The 15,568-nt window shown below is 40.2% G+C and overlaps 1 protein-coding gene across 10 annotated transcripts in view; it reads right to left on the reverse strand.

Annotated features, from left to right (window-relative positions):
• PPP1R16A (protein phosphatase 1 regulatory subunit 16A) overlaps window positions 1–14,679 on the reverse strand; it is a 108,221-nt gene extending 93,542 nt beyond the window's left edge. For 9 of the 10 annotated variants that reach the window (XM_074203022.1, XM_074203021.1, XM_074203019.1 and 6 more), the window contains exon 1: window positions 14,576–14,674. The gene's annotated coding sequence lies outside the window, so the exon portion shown is untranslated. Of the gene's footprint in view, window positions 1–14,575 lie in introns of all 10 variants that reach the window. The other variant, XM_074203013.1, reaches the window with a different exon arrangement.
• Between the last annotated feature and the right edge of the window lie 889 nt (window positions 14,680–15,568).

Below are 15,568 nucleotides of genomic sequence, written 5' to 3' on the forward strand. Positions count from 1 at the left end.
AGAGTACCCTTTAGAATGCCAAGAAGAAGCTAAGAATTCAATAGACATCAAGGACAAGAGCTGAGGACAAGATCAAAGAAAGAATAGACCACCTGCTGGGCACAATGGGGGAGGGTAACACTAAGATATCAAAGAGAAAGCAGCACTATTGAGTTCTAAAGTCTTTCTCTTAAGAGAATAATTTTTAGCATAGGAACTGTGGAAGAAAATTAGTAACAAAAATGTAACATGATAAATGAAGAGATACTTAAAGAATACTCAGCCACTCTCATCCACTTCAAGTCAAACACAAAATAAATTCTAGAGCTCTGAAAAAAATTGCAGAACTGAGGAAGGGCTATAGGACATAAATCAAGCAAAGTATGGTCCTGATTTTCAAAAAGGGATAGAAGACAGATTCTTCAAACTCAAATAAACTTGTTTTCAATTTCTGACAAAATACTAGACCAGAGATTCTTCTTTTTTTTTTTTAGTTTTTCAAGCCAATAGGGTTGGGACAGATAGGTGGCACAATGGATAGGGCACCAGCACTGGAGTCAGGAGTACCAGAGTTCAAATCCAATCTCAGACACTTAACAATTACCTAGCTGTGTGGCCTTGGGCAAGCCACTTAACCCCGTTTGCCTTGCAAAAACCTAAAAGACAATGGGATTATTAAGTATCAGAGGCTGGATTTGAACCCAGGTACTCCTGACTCCAGGGCTGGTGCCCTATCCACTGCACCACCTAGCTGCCCCTTGACCAGAGATTCTTAATCTTTCCTTTGTATCACGGACCCCTACTGTATAAATCAATGAATTAAGCACCTCCTGTGGGCCCAGCACCATCTGAGTGCATTGCTCAGTCATTTCAGTAATATTTGACTCTTCATGACCTCATTTGGAGTTTTCTTGACAAAGATACTGGAGTGGATTGCCATTTCTTTCTCTAGCTTGTTTTACAGATGAGGAAACAAAGGCAAACAAGGTGAAGTGACTTGCCTAGAGTCACCCAACCAGAGTCTGAGGCCAGAAAGATGAGTCCTCCTGATTTCAGGCTGGCCACTCTTCCACACTTAAGTCCCCTGTACTAAGTGTTAGCAATTAAAATAGAGAGAAAAGACAGTCACTGACCTCAAGGAGTTTACAATCTAATAAAGGAGACAATAAGCAAACAAAACTGTTCAAACAAACTGTATAAAGGATAAATAACAGTAGCAAGCAACAGTATTAAAGAAGTTGAGAAAGATGAAATTTTAATTGGGACTTGGAGGAAGCCAGGGAAGGCATTAGGCAGAGAAAGTAAAGTGTTTCAAGCATGGAGGGAAGTCAAAGAAAATGTTCAGAGTCTAGTCATTTAATTTCTTTGGAACTCATTTTTATTTACTGTAAAATGAGGGGGCTGGATGATTTTCAAGGGTATTTGTAATTAAGTCCTCTGACTCCTGTGAACCTATGCTAAATAAAGAGATATAAGACACCATGTAATGGAATTAAATTCTGCAAACAGCTATTGAGATCTCCTGCTAAATGCAAGGCACTACATTCAGCAGTGGGGATACAAAAGCAACAACAAAACTGTTCCTGCACTCAAGAGAGCTTACATCCTGCAGTGGATATCTGGCATGTACACTGCTAAAAATAATACAAGGCAGAAAATGAAAAAGGTAAAGGCAACAGCAGATAAAGTATTAGAAGACTGTTTATGGAAGGGGAAAAAGCTATATCAGCAAGAACATCAGTGAAGACACAAGGAGTATCTGAGTTGAGGCTCAAAGGAAAATAAATCATTTGTGAGACAGATAGGAAGAAGGAGGGCATTCTGAACAAAAGGATAGCTTATATGAAGAGATGAAGATAGAAGGCATATAGAACTCAAGGAAGTGTTTAGCCAGAACATAGAATGTAAAAAGGAGAGAAATATGAATAAGGTGAAAAGAGAGACTGGAAGCAGGTTGTAAAGGACCTCAGAAAACTGGCTACAGAGTTTGTATTTTCTTTTATGGGCATTTGGAGCAGCACAGTCAGATTTATCCACTAATAGGATTATTTTGGCAGCAATGGAAAGGATGGATTGGAGTGGACAGAGACTGGAGGCAAGGAAATCAGTTAGGGCGCTAATACAATAGTCCAGTGTGGTGAAAAGAGACTAAACTAGGATGCTGACAAAGTAAGTGAAGAAAACAAGGAAAATGCAAGAGATATTGTAGAAGTAGCATCACAAAATGTGGTTGGTAATGGAAAATATTATAATACCCATTTCACAGTTGAAGAAACTGAGATTAAGAGAGATCAAGTGATTTGTCCCAAGTTGCACAATTGTGAGTTGTCTGAGGCAGGATATCATTTTAGGTCTTTCTAAATCTCAAGACTATCACTCTATCCACTATATTGTATCCAGCAGACAGATATACTCAAAAACTATTATACCTAGCCCTCATCTCTTACCTGAATTCTTGCTTTGGATTTTCAACTGCCTGCTGGCTGTAAATATGATAACAAAGGGAGATTATAGGCTCATTAATTTAGAGCTGGCAAGAACCTGAGAAGTCATCTAGAAAAATCCTCTCATTTTAAAAAAATATGGAAAATAAGATCCACAGCAGTAAAATAACTTGCCTGAGATAAAAACTGAACAAAAGGAAGAGAGAGACCAAAGGCTTTCCACACTTTGTCCCCACAATATAACTCCACGTTTCAAAATCTTTACCTACCATACAGACTCAGCACAAGTGCAACCTCCTAAACATTCCCTCTCCAGTTTGAAGGTTTCAACCACATCCCCACTGCTAACAAAATCATTTGTATACATTTAGCATTCATTGCTCCCCTCAAAAAGAAGTTAGTCTGCTTGAGGGCAAAAGACCATTGTGTTTTTTGTCTTTGTGCCCCCAGCTTGGAACTTAGGGTACACTTAAGAAACAACTGTTAAATTGAATTGCATTACAAAGTTCAGTTTGAAAGAGACAAATGATTACAATCCAAGGAAGGATGTGACAAATTTCATGAGGGTATGAACAAAGAACTGTTTGGGTGTACAAAAAGGAAAGATTATTTTTCTGAGGGCTTCTCAGGAAAAGTGGCATTTGAGCTGAGCCTAGCAGGATGCACAATCACAATAATCATCACACATTTCTCCAGAACACCAAGGTTCAAAGGAGAGAGAGAGGTCATATAAGTATTATCACAATTTAAAGGATAAGGCAACTGAAACTCAGAAAGATTGAGCAACTTGAGCAAGGATTCTTAGTAAATATCAGAGCTATGATTCAAAACTGGTCTTCTGACTCTAAATCTACTGCCCTTTCCATTATGACATATATCATTTCAACAAGCAGAGATGAGATCAGAACAGAGGCATTCCTGGCACTGGAAACCAAATAAATAAAGATATGGAAGTAGAAAGTTTTAAAGAGTAGCCCTACAGACCAGTAGAGTGAAAGAGTAGTATGAAAAGGATAAAGACCAGATTGTGAAGATCCTTGAAATGAAAAATAAATGAAAAGGTAGATATTAAGTACTTACTATATGCAAAGGACATGCTAAGCCATTGGTATTTTCAGTAATACAAACAGAGTAAGGAAGGGAACCCCTACTCTCAAGGACCTCAAATTCTAATTGGAAAGGCAACATTTAAAAGAAAATTCAATTTCAGGGTGTATCAAGAAACCTAATGAGTATTGAAGGACCAAGGGAATGTCAGTTGGTCAGTTTGACACTACCAAGGCTCTTTAGAAGTTAGAAGCAGTGTAGATCACAAGATCTGAGGGATTAGGATACTGGAGAAAGTGAGATGGAATTTATCTAAAGCTAAAAAAGGAAGCAAAAGAAAGTATGTGATGAGATCTTAATTATACATTAGGAAATTAACTCTGGCAGTCAAAATATATGGGTTTTAAGTCTTAGCTCTAACACTTACTGACCCTGGAAAAATCTCTTCCAATTCAAGACCTTGCCTTGTCCACTGGTTATCAGTTGGATCTATCCCTCTTCCTCTCTGTAATCAACTGAAAAAGGGATCAGTATATATAGGACATTTCTATACAGATGACTCAAACTCTATAAATTCATCCCTAGTCTCTCTGCTGAACTTCTTAAATCAACAATGGGCTAGTGGTCATTTTTAAATTTATGACCCACAGGAATCTCAAATTACCCATGACCTCATAATATTTTCCCCCCAAAATCCAGTCCTATTTCTAACTTTCCTGTTTCCGTCAAGGTAACATCCCTCTAGTCACAGAGATGAAACCTTGAAGTCTTCCTTAACTTTCCCCTCTCCCTTCCACATACAATTAACTTAGGCTTGTCAATTCTACCTCCATAACATCTCTAATGTCTGTTCCCTTCTTTGCAATCACATAACCTCCACCCTCATTCAGGTCTAAATCACTTTGCATCTGGATTACTATAATAAACCTGCTAACTGGTATCTCCATCTACGATTCCTCTCAGTTCACCCTCCACATATATTAAAACAAAGTAAAGGGAGCCAGAGGTAAAGGAAACGGTAGAAAGAGTATTTATGAAGCAGCTATTATGTGCCAAGCATGATGTAGTCCCTGCTCTTAAGAAGCTTACAATAAGCAATATAACCATAAACATAATAAAATGAAAATAAATACCAGGGAGTACACTAGCAGATAAGGGAATCAGGAAAAGCTTTAAAGAGAAGGCAAGGCTTGAGCTGAGTCTTGGATAGCATTTTTCATAAAGTATCTGTTTTTCAGCTTTGAGGGCCTCACATGCTTTAGAGTGGTCAAGAGTCAAAAAAAGAAAAATGAGAAATGTTGGAAGGGATATGAAAAAACAGTTAATGCACTGTTGGTGGAACTATGAACTACTCTAATCATTTTGGGAAGCTATCTGGAACGGTGACTGAAAAGCTATTAAACTGTCATACCCAATTTGACCCAAAAGATACCACTAATACCATTATTAGGTCTATACTTGAAAGTGATGAAAGAAAGAGGAAAAGGCCACATGTACAAAACTATTAATAGTTTCTTTTGTGGTGGCAAAGAACTGGAAATTAAAGGGATGTCCATCAATTGGGGAACTTCTGAACAAATTATGACATATGGGGTGGCTAGGTGGTGGTGCAGTGGATAGGAGACACTGGCCCTGGAGTCAGGAGTACCTGAGTTCAAATCCAGCCTCACACTTAATAATTACTTAGCTGTGTGGCCTTGGGCAAGCCCATTTGCCTTGCAAAAACCTAAAAACAAAAACAAATTGTGGCATATGAATGTGATAGAATACAATTGTACTATAAAGGATGAAGGGGGAAAATGTTGAAGGAGATGATTTCAGAAAACTTGGAAAGACATGGGTACTGAAGCAAAGAGAAGAAGGGGAATGATTTATACAATACTATAAAGATAATCAACTCTGATAATTTATTACTTTTCAGTAAATATTCATTCATTTCATTTGAACTACTAGATTTATTGGCATACAATTGAGCAAAATAGCACCTAATAATTGTTTTAATTTCCTCTTTAGGGGCAGCTAGGTGGTGCAGTGGATAGAGCACTGGCCCTGGAATCTGGAGACCTGAGTTCAAATCCAGCCTCAGACACTTAATAATTACCTAGCTGTGTGGCATTAGGCAAGCCATTTAATCCCATTTGCCTTGCAAAAAAAGCAACCTAAAAAAAAGTGTAATTTTCTCTTTATTGGAGGAAATTATTTAATTTCTCTTCATTTTTGATATTGGTAATTTAGTTTTCTTCCTTTTCAAATTAAATTAACCAATCATTTATCTTTTTTTTTCCAAAAAACTAGCCTAGTTTAATTTCAATGTTTTTTTCATTTTCAATTTTATTAATCTCTCCCTTGATTTCTAGAATTTCCAATTTGGTATTTAATTGAGGAAAAGATGGTTAATACAAAGACCAACCACAATTTCAAAGGACTTATGATAGAGCATGTAATCCACCTTCAGAGAGAACCAATGGATTCAGAGTACAGACTAAAGCACATTTTATTTTTTCCTTTTTTATCTGTTTTTTTTTTTTGGAGGGGAGGTTGATGGAAGGAGGTAGGAACATAACTAAGACAGAAATTTGTTTCGCAGGACTACATATATTTGCAATGACTTTTTTTTTCCTTTTTACCTTGGAAAAGGAAGAGAATATTTAGAACTGAAAATAAAATTGAATTTTTTTTAAAAGCACATGTTTTCCTGATGCTGAGTGAAATGAGCAGAACCAGAAAAACACTGTACACCCTAACAGCAACATGGGGGTAATGATCAACCTTGATGAACTTGCTCATTCCATCAGTGCAACAATCTGGGGCAATTTTGGGCTGTCTACAATGGAGAATACCATCTGTATCCAGATAAAGAGCCTGGAACCTGAACAAAGTTCAAGGACTATTCCCTTTAATTTAGGGAAAAAAAAAAGATAACTTATTGTCTGATCTTGTTATTTCTTATACTTCTTGTTTCTTCCTTAAGGATATGATTTCTCTCTAATCACACTCAATTTGGATCAATGTACAACATGGAAACAAAGTAAAGACTGACAGATTGCTTTCTGTGGGGGGTGTGGGGAGAGGGAAGTAAGATTGGGGAAAAAAAATTGTAAAACTCAAATAAAATCTTTAATAAAAAAAGCACATGTTTTCCCTCAACCCCTCCACCATTTATCTTTTTCCTTTCATTTTGTCAATTTAGCTAACCTGATGGTGTAAAGTGATACTTCAGAGTTGTTTTAATTACATTTCTTTAATCATTAGTGATTTAGAGCTATAATATCAAACCAAATAAAACCAATGTAATCAAGATCAAAAGAAAAGTAGTAAATTGGGAAACAATCTTTACAACTAATGATTCTGACAAAGGACTCATTTCTAAAATATACAGAGAACTGAGTCATATTTTTAAAACAAAAAGCCATTCCCCAATTGACAAATGGTCAAAGGATATGCAAAGGCAATTTACAGATGAGGAGATCAAAGCAATCCATAGCCATATGAAAAAATGCTCTAAATCATTAATTATTAGAGAAATGCAAATTAAAGCTTCTCTGAGGTACCACCTCACACCTCTCAGATTGGCCAATATGACCAGGAAGATGATCATTGTTGGAAGGGATGTGGGAAATCTGGGACACTATTAAGTGTTGGTGGAGCTGTGAACTCATCCAACCCTTCTGGAGAGCTATTTGGAACTATGCCCAAAGGGCAACAAAAATGTGCATACCCTTTGACCCAGCAATACCACTACTGGGTCTATACCCTGAAGAGATGAGGAAAAAGGGTAAAAACATTACTTGTACAAAAATATTTATAGCAGCCCTGTTTGTGGCGGCAAAGAATTGGAAATCCAGTAAATGTCCTTCAATTGGGGAATGGTTTAGCAAACTGTGGTATATGTATGTCATGGAACACTATTGTTCTATTAGAAACCAGGAGGGACAGGATTTCAGAGAAACCTGGAGGGATTTGCATGAACTGATGCTGAATGAGATGAGCAGAACCAGAAAAACACTGTACACCCTAACAGCAACATGGGAGTGATGTTCAAGCTTGAAGGACTTGCTCATTCCATCAGCACAACAATTGGGAACAATTTTTGGCTGTCTGCAAAGGAGAGTGCCATCTGTATCCAGATAAGGAGCTGTGGAGTTTGAACAAAGTACAAGGACTATTCCCTTTAATTCGGAAAAAAAAAAAACCCAGATGTCTTGTTTGATCTGGTTACCTCTGAGAATTCTGTTCTCTTTAAGGATATGATTTCTCTCTCATCACACCCAATTTGGATCAAGGTACAACATGGAAACAAAGTAAAGACTGACAGCACTATCTGTGGGGTGGGGGTGGGGGGAGGGAAGCAAGATTGGGGGAAAATTATAAAACTCAAATAATATCTTTAATAAAAAATTTAAAAAAATATATCAAACCAAACAGTACATAAAGATCCCTGCCAGCCCAAGACTGACTTAGAAAAATCATATATTAACATTTTCTATGATTTATTATATTTTCATTTATTTTGTTAAATATTTTCAAATTACATTTCAACCTGATTAGGGTTACTCCCAGTATTTGACACCAGATTTAGAGCATTTTTTTCATAATGCCTATCAATTGCTGGAATTTCTTTCTTTGAAAACTACCTAAGCAGCGGCTAGGTGGCGCAGTGGATAGAGCACTGGCCCTGGAGTCAGGAGTACCTGAGTTCAAATCCAGACTCAGACACTTAATAATTACCTAGCTGTGTGGCCTTGGGCAAATCATTTAATCCCATTGTCTTGCCAAAAAAAAACAAACCTACCTAACCATATCATTTGACCACTTAGCAACTAGGCAATGGTTGAAGAGAATCTTAAAGGAAATTGGGGATTCTATTAGGTGATAGTGAGAAGGCAGAATATTTTAGGCTTAGGAGACCATGAAGATAGAAGATGGAGCCCAGTGTATGAAGAACAATAAGAGGACCTTTCTGGCTAGTCAAAAAAAAGTATGGGAAGGGGAGCAAGATATAAAAAAGACTAGAAAGGTAGATTATGTACAGGTTGGGAAGTATTAGTTACCAAAGTCTAACAGTAAAATTTATATTTATTTTAAAGGCAAAAAAGTAAGCCTATGGAATTTTGTTGTGTGTGGGAGGGACTCTTGAAATAGGAAAATAATTGTTTCACAAGATCCCAAGGCAGCTAAGGTGGCAGAGTGGATTGAGCACTGGCCCTGGAGTCAAGAGGATCTGAGTTCAAATTTGAACCCAGATACTTAACAATTACTAGCCATGTGACCCAGGGCAAGTCACTAAACCCCAATTGCCTCACCAAAAAAGAACTCAAAAGACTTCAGAATTGAAAGGGTCTTTTAAGGGTATCTAGTCCCCTCCCCAATTACCGAATTCTACTTTTGGATAAGTATAATTGTAACAGAGTTCTTCCTCACATTAAGCCTAACTATTCCTCTCTACTTCTATTGTTATTTCTAATTATTTCTCTGGGGCCAAGAAGAACAAATCTAATCCCTTATCCTTTTGACAATCCATCTAATCCTGGTACAAAGTCATTCTGTTTCCCACCTTTTCTCCAAACTACACATTCCCAGTTCTTCCATCTGATCTCCAATCTTACTATTCTAGTCACCTTCCACTGAACAATCTTCAATTTATTAATGATCTTCCTAAAAGATGGTGGACAAAACTGAAAGCAGTATTTTAGACTCCTTCAAAATTAGGCTGCTTCCAAAGCAAACTTTTATTGAACACAGCAAGAAAAAGAAGGAATGAGTAGCACAAATCATTTTGCAACAGGTAAAGATTGGAAAGCCAAGGGAAGCAAAAGTCTTTGGATAGTCTTAATTGAATGTTCCACAAACATTTCAAACTCAATATATTCAAAACAGAACTCAATTACCTTTCTCACCAAATCCTCCCTTCTGGACATCTCTATTATTATCAAGGACATCACCATCCTCTCAATTTTCTAGGCATGTGACCTAGACCATCCCTGACCTTCCTTTTCTTTTCTTTGAGGCAATTAGGGATAAGGGACTTGCCCAGGGTCATATAGGAAGGAGGTGTCAAATATTTGAGTTCAGATTTGAACTAAGGTCTTCCTGACTCCAGGGCCAGTACTCTATCTACTGTGCCACCTAGCTGCCCCTATCCTTGACTTTTCACTCACACTTACCTCTCATATCATTATCAAGTCTTGTTATTTCCACCTTCTCTTCTTTTTCATGTATGTCCCCTTCTCTTCACTTGAAAAGTCCCAATTCTAGTGAAGGCCCTTATCACCACTTGCTTGGTTTATAGCAATAGCCTCCTGGTTGGTCTTTGTGCTTCAAGTATCTCCTCATACCACTCCATCCTTCACTCTGCTAAAGCTCAGGTCTGACCATATCATTCCTGTTACCTCCAAGGATCATATATAAAATCTTCTGTTTGATTTTTAAAGCCCTTCACAACTTTTTAACCCCCAATCTCTCCAGTCTTCTACTTTTGTCACTGCTGTATATAATAATAAAATGCAGCTACATGGCCTTCTTGTTCCTTGTACATGACACTCAATCTCTCTACTTAGTATCTTTTCCCTAGCTATCTTCCTTGCCTGGGAGACTTCTACCTCTTGGCTTCTCCAGGTTTCTTTCAAGACTCAGCTCAAGTTCCACTGTAGTCTTTCTTATTCTCTGCCCTCTCCCTCCACTGTTACCCTCTTTACTTCTATGTCTTCCTTCTGGGATTACAATCTTCAATTTTGACTTTATATGTAAATAACACATTTTTTTCACCATTCTTCCCCATTAGAATGTAAGCTCATTTGGGTCTGTGTTTTGATCTTTGATCTAACCCCAAGGCACAGTGTACAGTTAAGCCTCAGAAAAATGTTTATTTCCTGACTGCTTTAGGAATATCATAATATGGTTCATTACTCTCCTTTTCCAAACCTACTCTTACTTTTCCCAAGTGAGGTGGGGGGGGAGGGAAAGATAAGGCATAAGAATCAAGAACTTCAATATTTATGCTGATGAGACTTCATTAACAAGCTGACCACATAATTGCAATGACCTTTCTGTATCTATCCCATTTCATCTACATACCACTCATTGAGGATCACCTCCAAAATCCGGAACTTTGAAATTCTTTATTACCTCAACATAAACATCTCTCCTACATTATCTCCCACTCTCTTATTCAAAATAACCCTAGTCTTGACTTATATACTGTTTGTCCCTTTAGTCAGTCCTTATTCCTTCAATCCATCTCCCATTCTGCTTTCATTTCCCTCACTTTGCTGTCCTGATCCCATGGTCTGCCACTTTTGTGTCACATTACCAACAACTGCAGAATTTCTTGACTATTTGACTTTCCTCTTTTTTCAACTTGAGACTCATCCCTACCACCCAATTGTTCCATGTTGTTGGAAAAAAATGACAAAACCATGTTGATTTCACTTACTATGAATTTATACTCAATAATCTTGCTGGAGCCCTTACTCCAACTTGACAACTCTATCCTAGATTCCTCATTTCCCACAGCAACTATTTCAAACCTTTCCTTTCTCCTTTAACCTCCTACAACCACACCCTCACATTTTGAGCAGATAACCAAAGTTTCACTGAGATAAAAACCACCTCTCCCCAGTTCATCCATTCGTCAGATTAACTATTATCTCTCTTTCATTCCTCTTATCACAGAAGAAAAGGTATCCTTACTGCAGATTCTCTCCAGCCTCCTCTAAAACCTTGTTCCAAGTCATCCCCTTTCTCTCATATATTTTTAATCTCTTCCTTGCTACTACCAACAAATATGCTCATCTCCCTAAACCTAAAAAAGCTTTCCCTTGACCCTTGTACACTACCTGGCTACAATCCTATCATTCCAATTTCACTGCTAATCTTTAAAAAGTTGTAACTAATGTCTCCATTTTCTTACTATTTTCTGAAAACAGCAATCATATCAAAATTAATGTTCTAGGAAAAAAACAAGTCAAATTGTCCAAAAATTCCTAGCATCATCCACACTTCCTTGTCCAAAAACACCTTTCCCCTCGTCACCACTCTTCTACATGTCTAATCTTCCCCTATAATAAGAGTTAGTATTTAGCACTTTTAAGGTTTGCAAAGAGTTTTTACAAAAACTACTTTATTTTTTTACCTTCACAATACTGGGAGGCAGGCACTTTTATACTTATTTCAGATGACAAAACTGCAGAGATTAAGTGATTTGCAGAAGTTCATGCAGCTATTATCTTAATCCTTCCTTGACTACAAGTCTAGTGCTCCATTTATTGTGCCACCTTACCCCTCTACTAGAAGATAAGCTCCTGAAGGACAAAGTCTTATTTAATTATATTTATATCCCCTCTCCTCCCAGTGTGTAAAAGAGTACTTGTAACATAAATTACTGCTTAAATTCTTTCTCATTTTTTCATTCATTAATTCTCTCTTCAGCTTCTTCCAATCTATATTCTATTCCCATTACTTGTTTTTTTTGCAAGGCAATGGGTTTAAGTGGCTTGCCCAAGGCCACACAGCTAGGTAATTATTAAGTTCCTGAGGCCAGATTTGAACTCAGGTACTCCAGACTCCAGGGCCGGTGCTCTATTCACTGCGCCACCTAGCTGCTCCTCTATTCCCATTACTGTAGGAGCAAAATCACTCTATCAAAGGCCACTAATAACCTCCTAAATATCAAATAAAATGGGTTTTTTCCTCAATTCTCTTTTAACCTCCACTCATTTCTGCCTTGGCTTTAGTAGTCATTAGTCTACTGATTGTTACTGAGGGCAAATCCCTCACCTCTCTGAATCTCTATTTCTTTATATATAGTATGAAGGTAAACAGGATGTTAGCTATTACACAGTTGATGTGAGGAAGCCCTCTGTAAACCTTAAACATCTATAAAAAGCTGCCTACTATTTATCATCATCATCATCATCATCATCATTATTATTCACCTTTCCTCATGAAATACTTTTTGACAATCCTGGAAATTCCCTATATCAGGGAAATCATTTCCTATCTCTATTACATTTGTACCATAAATCTCATAGGATTTTTTGATTAAATGAAATAATGTATATAAAGCCTTCTGCAATGATTAAAGCCTACATTCATCAAAAACATTAAAGGCCTACTATGTACCAAACTCTAGAGTATAGAGCTATATACTAGGTTTACAAAGGCAAAAATGAAAGACCCCTTCTCAAGAAGCCTCCATTGTTTTAGAGGAGTCATGTATGCATAAGATTTCACTGGTCCAGGGAATTCCCAGGTAAGGAAACTTCTACTCCCAAAACAGGTTGAAATCTTCTCTGTAACTAACAGTCTTAGAAATTGCACTCTCAAAGTCAGCCAACATCAGAAACATAATCTGAACCTAGGCCATCCTGGTTACAAAGATTACTCTATCCACTAGCCCCCACTGCCTCTAAGATGAATAGATATTAAATCAACACAAAAGAATAGGGGAAGTCAGGGAAGTATCTCATATATGCTTATGTAGATTGTCTGATCTGAGCTTTGAAATAAACTAGAGATTAATAAAAAATGAGGAGGAAATAACTTTCAGGCATGAGGAACTGCCTATGTAAAAGCACAATGTATGGAAAATCAAGTAAGAGTCTAGCATGGACATAGGAAGGTCAATAAACTGCTAACAACTCAATCTGTCACCCCAACATTCTCAAATACCATCAGTCTGACCCATCTGTGCCATCCCTTTGTTCATACTCAGCAGCCCACTCTCCTTTTTCCAAGTTAACTGTAAGTTTTAAATGAGCTAAGAGCAAAGGAAATAAAATACAGGTAGACAGGTGAAGGATCATTCCCCACTAGCCTCTGTAAAGAGATTTCTCCAATGGTTTTCATCTTTAAGCCAGCTCTCCCTTTTTTATTCTTCCTTTGCTCTCATACTCAGATGGACAAGGATTTTAAGACTCATCAGAACGTAACTGTATTGCAGCAGAGTTTGCTTGAATGGGATTATTAACTGGAACAAGGAGGTAAGCTTTTTAGTTGGACAAAATTAATTTCCTTCTCTTTTTGAGGGCTTTTCCCATATCTGGTAGTCAGATGGTAAGCCAACTGAATGAGAAACTGAGGAACTCATGAAGAGGACAGACTTAGTCAAGAAAGGAAAGGAAAAGACATTTGATAAATCCAGGTCAGCCTCTTGACTTAACTGAGACTCAGAAGTGATGCAAACTCATTTTGATTAACTCCCTGCTTCACAATAGATAGAAGGCAGTTTTCTCAAAGATGGAAAGAGTTCTTCATCCTCAGAGTAACAGCACCCAGATGTCTGAAGACCCTGAGCTAAGAAAGTTGCATGAAACCCGGGGTGCTTGCTAGTCCGGCCCCAAGGCTAGCAGCTGCCAGCAGGAGGCTGGAAGGAATGGGAGCTCAGGGTTTGGGTTACACTCTGAACTGGCAGAGTAGGTGTCTGGAGACAAGGCTTGCTCTGACTGACAGGAACTTAGGCGGCTCTTCGCCCCTTTGGAGCAAAACAGGCGGATATTTTTCGGACACAGCAGCTTGAGTAGAGGTCCGGGGTCTGGGGGCGTCCCAGAACCCAAGCTGAAGATATTGCTCCTTCAGTGGTGACTCTCGCAGATTCCCTACCTTCCTAAGGCCTGGAGCCTTCCTTCTCTGAGCAACCAGAAACCGGGTCATGATGACCCCTGACCTCGGCGGATGGGCACACCGTGCCAGGGTCATGGGCAGCCAGCCGGCCGACACGTGCCCCTCCTCCACCCCCTTTTAGTTCTATCGCCTCTCCTGGATTAGTGCTAATGCACCCTGCACGGCGCCCGCTGCCCCCCGACCGGGCCCTGGGGGGGGGGTCGGGGGTCGACTTGCGCCTTCTGCCTCTCTGGGCCCCGAGACTGGACCGGGTCAGGCTCTGCCTGGGGGTCCCCGCCTTCCTCTCAGCGGCCTCCCCCTGCCCATCCCGCCTGGCCGGGACCCCCGCCCCTCCCCCCGCCCCAGGCCTCCTCCGGCCCCGGCCTCTCCCCACCTCAGCTCCTCTCCCCCCCCCCCCGGCCCTACTTCCGCTCCGACCTCTCCCGCTCCAGGCTCGTCCCCGGGTCACCCTAACTCGCCGCCCCCCCCGCCTGGCCCGGCCTGACCTCAACGCCTGCAGCGTGTCCGTCCCTCTGTCCGCCCGGCCGCCGCCGCCACCGTGGGGGCGGGCCCGGCGCTCGGCCCTCGCCATGGCAACGCCACACTTCCGGTCCGCGCTGCCGCCGACCGGAATTGGCGGCGGCCGCGGGCGCTCCAGGTAGGGGGCGGGGCCAGGCGCGCGGGGCGGGGCCAGGCGCGCGGGGCGGGGCGGGGCCAGGCGCGCGGGGCGGGGCCAAGCGAGGCCAGGATTAGCGGGTGGGAGGGAAAGCGGAGGGAGAAGTGAGGAGCCTGGGAGGCATCTGAAGGGGGAAAGATCCCGGATGGAGGGCGCCGCCGGGGCTGGGGTCCAAGATGTGCAGACCTTAGTGGAAGGGAGCCCAACACTCTCCCCTTACAGGTATGAGGATTCAAAGAATAAGCTCCACAGAAGCACTGCACACCCTAACGGCAACAGGGGGCGATGGCCAGCCTTGATGGACCTGCTCATTCCATCAGTGCATTAAGCAGGGACAATTTTAGGGCATCTGCGACGAGAATGCCTGAGTTCAAATCCAGCCTCAGACACTTAATAATGACCTAGCTGTGTGGCCTTGGGCAAGCCACTTAATCCCACTGCCTTACAAAAAAACTAAAAAACAAATAAATAAAAAAGAATAAAGAATAAACGCCTGATTATATAGGGCTTAAGGACCTGAGGAAAGATCTAAACCAACATCTTCCAAAACAACATGGAAAGGGTCTCAGGTGCAAGCTGGATGGAGAAGTCTGAGGTTCTGGCAAAACCATGGAACAATAAGGGTTAAGTACCTTCCCCAGGGTCAGGAAGCTAATAAGTGTCTGAGGTCACATTGGAATTCAGGTCTTTCCCACTTGAGGGCTGTGCTCTATCCACTCTACTACCTAGGGCCCAAATTGTCTTTTTTTTAATGGATTTTTTTTTTCGGCAAGGCAGTGGGGTTAAGTGGCTTCCCCAAGGCCACACAGCTAGATAACTATTA

The sequence above is a fragment of the Macrotis lagotis genome, chromosome X, assembly GCF_037893015.1.
Source record: "Macrotis lagotis isolate mMagLag1 chromosome X, bilby.v1.9.chrom.fasta, whole genome shotgun sequence".
NCBI lineage: Eukaryota > Metazoa > Chordata > Mammalia > Peramelemorphia > Peramelidae > Macrotis > Macrotis lagotis.